This window comes from Neovison vison, chromosome 9 (assembly GCF_020171115.1).
Source record: "Neovison vison isolate M4711 chromosome 9, ASM_NN_V1, whole genome shotgun sequence".
Taxonomy (NCBI): domain Eukaryota; kingdom Metazoa; phylum Chordata; class Mammalia; order Carnivora; family Mustelidae; genus Neogale; species Neogale vison.
In genome coordinates, this window is record NC_058099.1 from 75,158,143 (window position 1) to 75,171,672 (window position 13,530).

The 13,530-nt window shown below is 39.9% G+C and overlaps 1 pseudogene; it reads left to right on the top strand.

The window, feature by feature from the left end:
• Positions 1–11,320: 11,320 nt before the first annotated feature.
• On the top strand, positions 11,321–12,223 carry LOC122916757 (annotated as a pseudogene).
• Positions 12,224–13,530: the final 1,307 nt, after the last annotated feature.

The window sequence follows — 13,530 nt, forward strand, 5'->3', positions numbered from 1 at the left end:
AGTCTTGATCCCAAGACCCTGAGATCATGACCTGAGCTGAACTGAGATGTTTAGCCCACTGAGTCACCCAGGTGCCCCTCCTCTTTTTTTAAGGTCTACATTGTTAACTCACTTTACCCCCCTAACACCACAAGCTGGAAAGTGGTTGCTAATCTAATCACGAGACACTGACTTGGGTTTTTGCTTCAACTTTCCATGGACAGCAAACATGTTGAGCTCTTTCTACCCTGGGAAGGGGGTAATGTTGGCTTTGATTTCCTGTCCCGTACTTTGTGCCATTCCCCAAGAAAATGTGTGATTATTCACAACTGACAAACAAATTTGGACGTATATAAAATCCTTGCCCATGTGTGGTTCATACTTTCCTCTCCTCTGCAAATGGGAACTGTCAAAAACAAATTAAGTAATTACACAGTGTTGCTGCAGCTGTGTGTACCCTTCATTACATTTATATGACTGTGGTTAAGGGATGGCTCTCTCTTGCCTAGTTTTTAAGATATTTATAATAGGAGGTGGGTTGTCAGGGCATGTTCCACTGTTGCCAGAAAAAACAAAAAATAAATGAAAATGACATTAATGATGATGATGTGAGTGTATGTGTACAGGACACACTCTGCTGTGTTGTAAGTTATTCTCTTTACCTGTTTTTTCAACTAATTTTTAAAAAGAGGTATAAAAATAGAAATAGATTGCCAATCTAAAAATGACTCAATAAATAAAATCTCATTAGTTCAAACAGTAGGGTTTACTGATCACAGTTTATCATTTCTTTTAAAAATTAGCAATCTCCATCCATTGAAAAACATTATGTTAATAAATAACAAGTATTCATCCAGGAAAATAACAACTTTAAGACCTAATGATCCTGCAAGGTGAGTGTTGCTTACTGGTGTTTGATAAATGTATGGAAGAAAATAATAAAAAGTAAAAAGGAATAAAAAATGGTTGATCACTGTAGAATGCTTGCTTAAAATTTCTACATTAGCCTTTGGGCACTGATAGCCTCAGAAATGTTAATTTCATCATTCCTAGTAAGGATGAGGGAAGAAAAACTGTTTCAAAGTTTGTGCCTATTTTCTTAGGGAATTTCCTCCAACTTGAGGAGGTTAATTTTCAACAAATTGGATTTTCATAACTGTAAGAATTTACATTTAGTGGAAATATATATATATGATATCATATATAATATATTAATGTCATATTAAATTTTTAATAATACAGCTTTTTTAGAAACATAAACTCAGAATGTCAGAGCTTCAACTGGAAGCAAGGAAAAGGTCAGAGTTAAAGGACACAAAGAAACACAAAGATAAACTAAGAAATCGACCAGAACTAAATGAGTATTAAAAAAAACTCCAAGGCAAATAGGACTTTCAAGAACATGAATTTCTATGTCATCCTCAAGGAATTGCCTTCTCATTACAAGCATTTAGAAGTATGAGAAAATGGAACAAAAACAGCAATAACAAATTTAACACATAGCCATGTTAGAAAAAAAGAGAAAATCCGCACATGCACAGATAAAAAGAGAAGTCAAAGCCAGACCAAGAGGTCACCCAGCAACAGTTCAAACATCCATCACAAACATCAATCAGGGCTAAGTTTAAATGACTCTTTTTTTTGTTTAAGTTGTTTGTTTGGGGTTTGTTTTTCGTTTTTTGTTTTTTGTTTTTGGGTCATCTCTACACCCAATATGGGGCTCAAAGTTACAACCTCAAGGCTCAAACTTACACCCCAAGCCACATGCTTGACTGACTGAGACAGCCAAGCACCCCATCTAATACCACTTTGTGGACAGGAGGTAAATGTCCAGGGGCTGAGGGTAGGGGTGGTGGTGGGGATGGGGTCAGGGGGAAATGTGGTTTGCTATGCTCCTGTGAAGCACAGAGCCTTGAAGTACTACCTCCACCATAAAAACACTAAAATAACTCTTCCCACCTAACTATGAAAGCAATTAGACGGCTTGCCACCTCTCCAGGGCCTTGGGTTAAAAATAAGTCACCTGTGAGAAATCAAAACTCCAGGTACCCATTATACCTAAGTGTAGAGTTTAAATATGTAACACCCACACCATTAAGGCAACACCATGAGGTTGATATAAAAATATTTCTAAAAGACTCTTAGGGGGCCTCTGGGTGTCTCAGTGGGTTAAGCCTCTGCCTTGGGCCCAGGTCATGATCTCAGGGTCCTGGGATCAAGCCCTGCGTTGGGCTCTCTGCTCAACATGGAGCCTCCTTGCCCCTCTCTCTCTGCCTGCCTCTCTGCCTACTTGTGATCTCTCTCTTTGTCAAATAAATAAATAAAAATCTTTAAAAAAATTCTTTAAATGCTTAAAAAAGTTAAAAAAAAAAAATACTCTTAGAGTCCTAGAAAATGTGAAACCACTCTCCCGGGAATACTTTGTTAAAAGCAGGGGCTTAAGAAACTCTCATGGGGGCAGAGGTGAGGCTGGGGGAGTCACCATAGCTGAAAATCATTTTAAACCTAATAAGAAATCAAGACACTAGAAGGGAGATTCAGAAAATGCAATCAACAGGAAAATAAGCACTCCCAAAATAGGGATTATATACACTGTGAAAGAGACTACAAACAGGGTTATTTAAAATTAAAAAAGAGATAACAAAGGAATGAAAACCATAGGGTAAAGATTAGAGACCGTGAAAAAGAATAGGCCAATTTGAAAAGAAGTCAACTAGAACATCTAGAAAAGAAGGACAAACTCACTGAAGTTAAGAACATATAAAAATACACATAGCAGGGCACCTGGGTGGCTCAGTGGGTTAAAAGCCTCTGCCTTCAGCTCAGGTCATGATCCCAGGGTCCTGGGATTGAGCCCCACATCAGGCTCGCTGCTCAGCAGGGAGCCTGCTTCCCCTCCTCTCTCTCTGCCTGCCTCTCTGCCTACTTGTAATATCTGTCTGTCAAATAAATAAATAAAATCTTTTAAAAAAAAGTCCATAGCAAAGGAATGAAATACTAAAGGCAAATTATCCATAAATAAATGGCAGTTAGGTGACAGGAAATTTCTCATTATCTCACCAAATGATTCCAGAAGGCAGTGAAGTGTGTTTCAGAATGAGGGAAAATGAGGGGCATCTGAGTGGCTCAGTCAGTTAAGCATCTGGCTCCAGCTTGAGTCATGATCCCAGGGTTCAGGGATCAAGCCCCACTTCGGGGTCCCTGTTCAGCAAGGTGTCTGCTTCTCTCTCACCCCTCCCTCTCCACCCCAATGTGTGCTCTCTCTCTCAAATGAATATATAAAAATCTTTAAAAAAAAAAAAATGAGGGAAAATTATCATTTGTGTAGAGCATATACGAAGCTAAATTATACAGCAGTGGTGGCAAAATGAAAACATTTTTAGGTAAACTGATGGGAAAAGTTTACCACCATAACTCCTCCCTGGAATAAATAGTAGGGTGAACTATATGAACTATTTGCTCTCTGGCTATTTTTTACCCACACACACAAAAAAAATTTCGTAGGATTCAAAGTAAATCTAAAAGATGTATGTCCTTCAGGAAGAACAAAATTGAATCAGCAAGGAAGATATAAGGTCTTGGGAGGAAAAAGATGGCAGAGGAGTAGGGGACTAAATATCATCAGGTCCGGGAGTTCAGCTGGCTAGTGATCAAAGCATTCCAAACACCTACAAACTTAACAGGAAATCAAAGAGAAGAAGAGCAGCAATTCTAAAAACAGAAAATCGACCACTTTCTGGAAGGTAGGATGTGCGGAGAAGTGAACCTGAGGCAACCGGAAGAGACCATAGGGGAAAAGGCAGCTCCCAGCAAGCGGTAGAGCAGCAAAGCACAAAATTGGAATGTTTAGAAGTCCACTCCACTGACGGACATCGCTCCAGAGGCTAAGCGGGGGTTGAGCCTTCTCAGGGACGGTGTGGTCTCAGGGCCCGTAGGGTCACAGAAATATCAGGGGTGCCTGAGTGTGGCAGAGCTCCCAGGTATCAAAGCAGGGAAGCCAGCTGCAGAGGCAGAGCCGAGGGGTGGGCTCTCAGGTTGGGGGTACCCTGAACTGTGATCCGAGGGACAGTCAGGCCACTGTTCTTCAAGCAGAGACCCGGCAAGTGCCAGGTCTGGGGAGGCTTGCCTGGGAGGAGTGGCATGGGATGGTGCTGCAGGAATGTGCTGGGTTTGGCAACTCCAAATGGACCGTGGGCAGAGATAGGAATGCTCAGTCACAGGCTGGGTGAGCGCGGAGTGTGGCCGGAGACCAGGGAGACTGGAGGGACTGACAGATTTTCTCTGAGGGCACACTGAGGAGTGGGGCTCTGAGCACTCAGGTCCTCCCAGCCAGATATTGGGAGGCTGCCATTTTCATTCCCATCCTCCAAAGCTATAAGGAAAGCATTCAGGGAACAAAAGCTCCCCAGAGTGAACCTGAGCAGATTAGTTAGCCTGGCCCCTGGCAAGGGCGGTGTAAGGCCGCCTTGGGCAAAGACATTTGAGAATCACTACAACAGGTCCCTCCCCCAGAAGATCAGCAGGAATATCCAGCCAAGATGAAGCTCACCGATAAATAAAAACTGCAAATTTTCAGAGCTATGGAATACAGCACATAGAATTTATGACTTTTATCCCATGATTATATACTCTCCCAAAGTTTAATTTTTTTTATTTTATTTTTTCTTATTCTATATATTAATTTTTCCTCTTTCCTATTTTAGCATTTTTAAACTATTTTATCTTATCAATATCTTTTTTAAAAAATCTTTTTAAATTTTCATTGTTATATTCTATCCCTTCATTGTATTTAAGCTTATTTATTGTATACATATAGGTTTTTCTTTTTTTTAAGTTTTGAGATATAGCTTCTTCTAATAGATCAAAATACATCCTAAATCTAGCACATGACTTTGTTCTAATCTTCAACCTGATCACATTCTTTCCTCTTTTTTTCTTTTTTCAATTGACTTCTTATCAATTCCTTTCTTAGAATCTTTTTTTTTAATATTTTACTTATTTATTTGACAGAGAGAGATCACAAGTAGGCAGAGAAGCAAGCAGAGAGAGGGAGAAGCAGACTCCTTGCTGAGCAGAGAGCCCGATGTGGGGCTCGATCCCAGGACCCTGAGATCATGACCTGAGCTGAAGGCAGAGGCTTAACCCACTGAGCAACCCAGGTGCCCTTTTCTTAGAATCTTTTTAAGTTTTCATCTTTACAGCCATATTCCATCCATTCATCATGTTTACCCTTATTTTTGTATATATATAAGTTTTTCCTTCTTTAAAATTTTGGGAGGCAGTTTCTTCTAACAAATCAAAATACACACAGTGCTTTATTTACCAGTCTAGCCATGTATCTATTTTTTTACTTTTCTTCCTCTTTTCTTCTCCTGCTTGTTTCAAGTCTCTTCTGGTTTGGCTAGTATATATTTTTCTGGGGTCATTGACACCCTTTTAGTATTTTATTCTCTCATTCATATATTCTTATTTGGATAAAATGACAAGGCAGAAAAATTCACCTCAAAAAAAAAAAAAAAAAGAACAAGAGGCAGTACCAACAGCTAGAGACCTACTCAATACAGACATTAGTAAGATGTCAGAACCAGAGTTCAGAATGATGATTATCAAGGTGTTAGCTGGGCTTGAAAAAAGCATAGAGATACTAGAAAATCCCTTTCTGGAGAAATAAAATCCCTTTCCAGAGAAATAAAAGAACTAAAATCTAACCAAATTGAAATCAAAAATCTATTAATGAAGTGCAATAAAAAATGGAGACTCTTACTGATAGGCTAAATGAGGCAGAAGAGAGAATTAATGATACAGAAGACCAAATGATAGAGAATAAAGAAGCTGAGCAAAAGAGAGACAAACAACTACTGGACCATGAGGGGAGAATTTGAAAAATAAGTGATACCATAAAACAAAATAAAATTAGAATAATTGGGATTCAGAAGAAGAAAGAGAAAGGGGGGGTAGAAGGTATATTGGAGCAAATTGTTGCAGAGAATTTCCCTAATATGGCAAAGGGAACAAGCATCAAAATTCAGGAAGCTCAGAGAATCCTCCTCAAAATCAATAAGAAGAGATCCATACCCCATCATCTAATAGTAAAACTTCAAGTCTCAATGACAAAAAGAAAATCCTGAAAGCAGCTTGAGACAAGAGGTTTGTAACATACAATGGTAGAAATACTAGACTGGCAGTAGACCTATCCACAGGGGCCTGGAAGACCAGAAAGGACTGGCATGATATATTTAAAACACTAAACAAATAATATATGCAGCCAAGAATACTATATCCAGCTAGGCTATCATTGAAAATAGAAGGAGAGATAAAAAGCTTCCAGGACAAACAAAAACTAAAAGAATTTGCAAACACCAAACTAGCCCTTCAGGAAATATTGAAAGGGATCCTCTAAGCAGAGAGAGAGCCTGAAAATAGTACACTAGAAAGGAACAGAGTCAATATACAGTAACAGTCACCTTACAGGCAATACAGTGGCACTAAATTCATCTCTCTCAATAGTTACCCTAAATGTCAATGGGCTAAATGCTCCAATCAAAAGACACAGAGTATCAAAATGGATAAAAAACCAAGACCTATTTATATGCTGTCTGTGAGAAACTCATTCTATACCCAAAGACACCTCCAGATTTAAAATGAGGGGGTGGAAAACAATTTACCATGCTAATGGACATCAAAAGAAAGCTGGGTGGTAATCCTTATATCAGACAAATTAAATTTTGAGCCAAAATTTAAGCCAAGGCTATAATAAGAGATGAAGAGGGACACTATATCATACTCAAATTGTCTGTCCAACAAGAAGATCTAACAATTTTAAATATCTACGCCCCTAACATGGGAGCAGCCAACCATATAAACCAATTAATAACAAAATCCAAGAAACATATTGACAATAATACAATAATAGTAGGGGACTTTAACACCCCCTCACTGAAATGGATAGATCATCCAAGCAAAAGATCAACAAGGAAATAAAGGCTTTAAATGACACACTGGACCAGATGGACATCACAGATATATTCAGAACATTCCATCCCAAAGCAATAGAACACACATTCTCCTCAAGTGTACATAGAACATTCTCCAGAATAGATAGCATCCTGGGTCACACACCAGGTCTCAACTAGTACTAAAATATTGGGATCATTCTCTGCATATTTTGAGACCACAGTACTTTGAAACTAGAACTCAACCACAAGAGGAAAGTTGGAAAGAACTCAAATACATGGAGGTTAAAGAGCATCCTACTAAACGCCTGGGTGGCTCAGTGGGTTGGGCCACTGCCTTCGGCTCGGGTCGTGATCTCAGGGTCCTGGGATCGAGTCCTGCATCGGGCTCTCTGCTCAGCAGGGAGCCTGCTTCCCTCTCTCTCTCTGCCTGCCTCTCCGTCTGCTTGTGATTTCTCTCTGTCAAATAAATAAATAAAATCTTAAAAAAAAAAAAAAAAAGAATGAATGGGTCAACCAGGAAATTAAAGAAGAATTTAAAAAATTCATGGAAACAAATGATAATGAAAACACAACAGTTCAAAATCTGTGGGACACAGCAAAGGCAGTCCTGAGAGGAAAGTATATAGCAATACAAGCCTTTCTCAAGAAACCAGGAAGTTCTCAATTACACAACCTAACCCTGCACCTAAAGCAGCTAGGGAAAGAATAGCAAAGAAAGCCTAAACCCAGCAGGAGAAGAGAAATCATAAAGATCAGAACATAAATCAATGAAATAGAAACCAAGAAAACAATAGAACAAATCAACAAAACTAGGAGCTGGTTCTTTGAATGAATTAATAAGATTTATAAACCCCTGGCCAGATTTATCAAAAGAAAAGAGAAAGGACCCAAATTAATAAAATCATAAAAGAAAGAGAAGAGATCACAATCAACACCAAAGAAATACAAACAATTATAAGGACATATTATGAGCAACTAAACGCCAGCAAATTTGACAATGTGGAAGAAATGGATGCATTCCTAGAGATGTATAAACTACCAAAACTAAACCAGGAAGACATACAAAACCTGAACAGACCCAAAACCAATAAGGAGATTAAAGCAATCATCAAAAATCTCCAACAGGGGCACCTGGATGGCTCAGTGGGTTAAAGCCTCTGCCTTCGGCTCAGATCATGATCCCGCCCCATACCGGGATATCTGCTAGCAGGGAGACTGCTCCCCTCCCCCACCACCTGCCTCTCTGCCTACTTGTCATCTCTGTCTGTCAAATAAATAAATAAAATCTTTGAAGGAAAAAAAAAAAAAAAAAGGAACAATATGCCAGGAAAATATACTAGCTTTAAATCTGTATACCCCTAACCCTAGAGCCATAAAACATATTAAGTAAATAGTTTTGAGGAAATCTTGACTGAAATTCAGACTACATTTGATTCTTCTTTGTTTACTAGAATATCTTCCACTATTAGTTTCTAACTACTAACTTGTTCGTTGAAAAAATTTTGGTAACTATGGTGTCCTAAACTAGGAATTCACATTGCAGAAAAAATGTCCCTGTCCCCTTGGAGCTAAGATTCCAGTAGGTAAAATATATTTATTTCAAAATAAGTTTTGAAAACACGTGGCTTATATAGAAGGAATTACACTGAAATCTAAAGTAATATGTAGGACATAAACTACTTATTCAGTCAGATTTCTCAATGCCTAAATGGCTGTCTGATAATTTCTTATCTAAGAAATTAGGTAAGAGATTTGTTGATGTCTTAAGTCTCCACTTTGTTCAGTGGGCTTCGTGTGTCTTTTCACATACTTCTCACTTATTTTTTTAAATAAATTGCACTTGTTTACTTTGTTTAATTTTTATTTTTTTAGAGACAGAGAAGAAAGGGAGAGGGAAAATCTTAAGCAGGCTCCACACCCAGCATGGAGCCTAACATGGGGCTCAATCTCACAACCCTAAGATCATGACCCAAGCCGAAACCAAGTGTCAAGCACTCAACCAACTAAGCCACCCAGGCACCCCTCAATTTTCACTTTTTTTTTTTTGATTTTACTTATTTTACTTATTTTACAGAGAGAGACACAATGAGAGTGGTAACACAAGCAGGGGGAGTGGGAGTGGGAGAGGGAGAAGCAGATTCTGCACTGAGCAGGGAGCCCAACATGGGTCTTGATCCCAGGACCCTGGGATCATGACCTGAGCCAAAGGCAGATGCTTAATGACTGAGCCACCCAGGTGTCCCTCGTTTCTCACTTTTATTGAACATAATTTTAGAGCTGACACCCCGCAGGATGAAATAATAAATGACAGTAAGGATTACTTAATTTTGTACAAAGTTTTAATAAGATGTTAGTGCCAAAATACACATGTGGCCAATTAATAATGGTTATAAAAATAATGATTTCATAATCATTGGCTTGTTCCATGAGAAATATACTGAAAATGACCACAGTTTCATGATTTAGGAAGCATAAATAGCAGCACAGCAATGTACTCACTTTTTCATCATTTGTTTTATTCTTCTAATGTGAAAAGCAGAGGTTCACTTAATGGTTCTTCTTTGGGCAAATGTGTCTCCGTTGAGTCATATATTAAAATGGCATAAGGGTGCAAATACTTAAATCTTCATGAGGAAAATTTCTTTTCATTAACTGCCAGAATATACATACAATATCCCAAAAGAACAGATTATAACAACATTTTTTTAGATATGGTCAAAATGTAGTTGGCACAAGCTAGCATAAAATATGTAGTCAAGTGGCAGGTGATAGTTAATTCACATCCCAAAATAATTACATAAACTATTTGTATTGATGGTGATAAGATGGTACTTACAATTTCTGATATGTATCTGTAAATGACATGCAGTTTTAGCCAATACAAACATCATTCTAACAATTAGAATGAAAAACGTCTTGAGATGACACTGGTCCCCCCAGAAAGTCAACCTGATACAAAAAGGTTTCCATACATTTAAACAGCTTACCTCACACAGAAATAAAAGTTTCAAATTAACCTCATATCTTGAAGCCCATTTTGTGGTAAGGAAGATGAAACATCATGTCTGGACTATATTTGAACTCATCATGATCATTGCTAAAAATTTATGGTTTCCTCATCAATGGAGAGGGTCACAGAATTGTGAGGTCCACCTGCGAATCCTATGTCCCCAGAAAGTTCAGCATTTGATTGGACAAAGCTCTCCTCAGGTTTAATTTTCTGATGATCATGCCCTTGAAATAACTCCCACTGCTTTGCTCATTTCAGCCAACCAAATTCACCCAGAACTCTCCATGCATGTGTCATTCAACTTTCCAACAATCCTGAGGGGGAGGGAAATGCCAAACCTGACTTTACCTGGTGCTTGTCCTACCTTCCTAGAAACGTTGAGTTGCCACGGTCTGCAAGGAGTCTCTTGTGGGACGGATAGACTGTTGAGCCCAGGGCCTGCCAGAATGTGCCAGAAGATTCCAGCGTAAACGTGAGTCCCCCACAGGCCTGCCCTGAGAGGTGTAAGAGAACCAAACTGCCCCACAGGAAGAAGACCTCACGAAAACCTGCCTATCCCAGTCTCCCATGCTACAGGAAAGGGAAAGGAGAGATCTCCCTGTGAGGATTCATACCCACCTGGCCCTCCCTAGGGTTTCAGGATCAAGTCCTGGTGCTTAGACAGTCCTAAGGCACCTAAGCAGAGAAGTTCGTTTAAAGTACTGGTAGAAGGCATCATTAGAATAAAGAGACAAATTTAAAGAGATAATGAGTGGGTCGCCTGGGTGGCACAGTGGGTGGAACATGGCTCCCTTGGTTTCACCAACCACTCTTGGTTGGTGATCTCCAGATCCTGGGTTCAAGCCTCTGCAGAGGGCTCCATGCTCTGCATGGGGTGGACTTGAGATCCTCCTTCCCCTTTGCCCCCCCCAAATAAATAAGTAGAATCTTTTAAAAATAATAATAATATAGAGATACTGAGAGGTTTTTCAGAATTGCTGAAAGATCCCAGTCCTCAGATCATGACGCCTAATGAAACCCAAATATATGGGAGGTACATTATAGTGAAAATAAAGAATGTCAGAGATGAAAAGAATTGTTTAAAACAGCCAGAGAAGGAAGATAGATTATCTACAGAGAAAGGGCAGTTAAGTGTGAGCTCCTGAATCTTGATATCCATCCGCGGGAGGTCCTGCGACAGCGACCTGGACAACAGAAAATAACCCGCAGGTGGGAACTCTAGCTCCAGCAAGTTCTTTTCAAGCAATGATGGAGTCCGGGTGGTGAGTATGTGCGTGTTGACTCTAAAATCCTTTGAGCTCTGCGCGCGGTGCTCTTGACCTCTACTCATCACGGCCTCCTCTTTCTTTTTTCCTCCCCTGCACAAACACAACCAATGACGCTGCAGATGCCCTGGGACCCGAGGTTGGAGCTCTGCTGCTAGGGACCCTGACCTTTCGGGCCAGCAACGGCCAAGTGGGGGCGGGGCATGGGTCCTGTGAGAGGCGCCTGGGAGAGAAGCAGTGGTGCAGGCGGGAGGGGCCCTGTGCCTGCCACCGAGAAGCCCCCCGGGGGAGTCCCCCAGGCCCGCCCGCAGGCACTGCCCAGATCAGGTGAGGCTATCTGGAAAAATTTCCCGCAGCTATGTGGCTTCAAGAAACTCCCATGGTCATGGGAGCGCAGGTCCTCCCGGGACTGGTTGAACGTGGTGTTTAGAATGGTGGTGCGTGGGGAGTGCATCGGAGACGTAGTCGAAGACGCGGCTGTGTGAGGCCAGCTGGTAAGCCATGGGGCTCTGCTGCACCACCACGGCCCCTGAGAGGTGGCAGAAGGACTGTAACAACCTCCCTACAAGCTCTGCAGGCAAACACGTGATTCAGATGTTTGGGGCCCCCAACTCTTAATATCACCAGCGTTGCATTTGGTCACAGGAACCCTTACAGCATGTTGGAAAAATAACGCTATGAGCGTGTCATTAAATCAAGGCCCAGTGCTTGGAGAGACTTGTTAAACTTAAAAATTTACAAAAAAAGAAAAAAAAAACATGTTGGAAATGGAAACAATTTCATGTGGGAATATCAGAGACAAGGACATCATTGCTTTACATCGCTTAAGAAACCTCAAGTATTTGTTGTTAAGTGATCTTCCTGGAATAAGAGAAAAAGAAAACCTTATCCAAGACTTTAAGACAACACTGCCTTCTCTGGGACCAAAATTGGACTTGAAATAAAATAATAATATTCAATAAGTGTCTTATTTCAATATAGTCATTTGAAAAAAATTCTTTCAGCTTTGCTATATGTTTGGAAATCTTCATAATAAGTTACTGGAAGACCGCTTTTCTTTTCTTTTCTTTTTCTTTTTTTTTGTTTTAGGAGTTTATTTATTTATTTGAGGAAACAAGAGAGAGAGCTATTTATTTGTTTATTTATTTGAGAGATAGAGCAAGAGTGAACAAGTGGGGGGAGCAGCAGAGAGAGGGGGGGAGAAGCAGGCTCCCCACTGAGCAGGAAGCCCCAAGTGGGGCTCCATCCAAGGACTCTAAGATCATAACCTGAGCACAGGGCAGAGGTTTAACCCACTGATCCACCCAGCCTCCCGTGGAAGACTGCTTTTCAAGACAGAAGGGCAATAAGGAGATTTTTAGATAAACTGAAACATTGCAAGGACCAAACCTATCCAAGATAGAAAAAATTCGATGTTAAAAAAAAGGGGGGGGGCAAAGATACTGGAGTAGAAAATAGGTAGGCAAATCTAAACAAATTCACTGTGTAAAATAATGGTAATCTAGTTCATGGCAGAGAACATTCTGGAGATAAAATACAACTGCAATAGTGTTCATGGGGAAAGGAGTATAAGCTTCCCAAGGTCCTTCTATTTTATGAGAGAACAATAAGATACTTAAAGATAGAACACCACTCCCAAACAAAAAGAGAATCAGAAAAAAAATTTAAAGACAAGCCACCAGAGGAAATCCAAAGGTTGTCAAGAAAGAAACTTTTTAAATTTTTTTTATTAAGGTTAATCTATTTTTTAGTAATATTTACACCCAGCATGGGGCTTGAACTCCCAACCCTCAGATCAAAAATCACACTCTTTTCTGAATGAGCCACCAGTCACACCAAGAAAGAAGAATTTTTTTTTAAGATTTATTTATTTATTTGACAGACAGAGATCACAAGTAAGCAGAGAGGCAGGCAGAGAGAGAGGAGGAAGCAGGCTCCCAGCTGAGCAGAGAGCCTGATGTGGGGCTCTATCCTAGGACGCTGAGATCATGACCTGAGCCAAAGGCAGAGGCTTTAACCCACTGAGCCAGCCAGGTGCCCCGAAAGAAGAATTTTTTTAAAGGAAAGGGAAGATTTAAAAAAAAAAGGAGAGAGACAAAAATAAAGTCTATAATAAAGCTACATGAACTAAGCAAAATTAATGAAAGCAAAACTCAATTTTTTAAAAAAGCAGAAGCCAAGGTATACAGTTTGTAAGTTACACATAACTAAATCAAAATATAACATAATACAAAAGGGAAAATATATATATAAGTATATACCAACAAAACAAAAGCTCAAGTAGCTATAAGAACATCAGAAAAATGGTCACTAAGGCAGT